Genomic DNA, 1,730 nt, shown 5'->3' on the forward strand with positions numbered 1-1,730 from the left:
AGGAGAGGGGAAGAGAAGGCACACACCAGTCTGACTGTGGCCCCAGCAGTGGGCTGGGGGCAGACATCGGGTCGGACTGCGGCCCCGCCCACTAACTCCAGTTATACACCACAGCACAGGGGAAGTGCCCTGCAGGTCCTCACCACTCCAGGGACTATCCAAAATGACCAAACGGAAGAATTCCCCTCAGAAGAATCTCCAGGAAATAACAACAGCTAATGAACTGATCAAAAAGGATTTAAATAATATAACAGAAAGTGAATTTAGAATAATAGTCATAAAATTAATCGCTGGGCTTGAAAACAGTATACAGGACAGCAGAGAATCTCTTGCCACAGAGATCAAGGGACTAAGGAACAGTCACGAGGAGCTGAAAAGTGCTTTAAACGAAGTACAAAACAAAATGGAAACAACGACAGCTCGGATTGAAGAGGCAGAGGAGAGAATAGGTGAACTAGAAGATAAAGTTATGGAAAAAGAGGAAGCTGAGAGAAAGAGATAAAAAAATCCAGGAGTATGAGGGAAAAATTAGAGAACTAAGTGATACACTAAAAAGAAATAATATACACATAATTGGTATCCCAGAGGAGGAAGAGAGAGGGAAAGGTGCTGAAGGGGTACTTGAAGAAATTATAGCTGAGAACTTTCCTGAGCTGGGGAAGGAAAAGGGCATTGAAATCCAAGAGGCACAGAGAACTCCCTTCAGACGTAACTTGAACCGATCTTCTGAACGACATATCATAGTGAAACTGGCAAAATACAAGGATAAAGAGAAAATTCTGAAAGCAGCAAGGGATAAACGTGCCCTCACATATACATATAAAGGGAGACCTATAAGACTCGTGACTGATCTCTCCTTTGAAACTTGGCAGGCCAGAAAGGCTTGGCACGATATCTACAGTGTGCTAAACAGAAAAAATATGCAGCCGAGAATCCTTTATCCAGCAAGTCTGTCATTTAGAATAGAAGGAGAGATAAAGGTCTTCCCAAACAAACAAAAACTGAAGGAATTCATCACCACTAAACCAGCCCTACAAGAGATCCTAAGGGGGATCCTGTGAGACAAAGTACCAGAGACATCACTACAAGCATAAAACATACAGACATCACAATGACTCTAAACCCGTATCTTTCTATAATAACACTGAATGTAAATGGATTAAATGCGCCAACTAAAAGACATAGGGTATCAGAATGGATAAAAAAACAAGACCCATCTATTTGCTGTCTATAAGAAACTCATTTTAGATCTGAGGACACCTTTAGATTGAGAGTGAGGGGATGGAGAACTATTTATCATGCTACTGGAAGCCAAAAGAAAGCTGGAGTAGCCATACTTATATCAGACAAACTAGACTTTAAATTAAAGGCTGTAACAAGAGATGAAGAAGGGCATTATATAATAATCACAGGGTCTATCCATCAGGAAGAGCTAACAATTATAAATGTCTATGCGCCGAATACCGGAGCCCCCAGATATATAAAACAATTACTCATAAACATAAGCAACCTTATTGATAAGAATGTGGTCATTGCAGGGGACTTTAACACCCCACTTACAGAAATGGATAGATCATCTAGACACACGGTCAATACAGAAACAAGGGCCCTGAATGATACATTGGATCAGATGGACTTGACAGATATATTTAGAACTCTGCATCCCAAAGCAACAGAATATACTTTCTTCTCAAGTGCACATGGAACATTCTCCAAGATAGATCATACAC

This window comes from Panthera uncia, chromosome B4 (assembly GCF_023721935.1).
Source record: "Panthera uncia isolate 11264 chromosome B4, Puncia_PCG_1.0, whole genome shotgun sequence".
Lineage (NCBI taxonomy): Eukaryota > Metazoa > Chordata > Mammalia > Carnivora > Felidae > Panthera > Panthera uncia.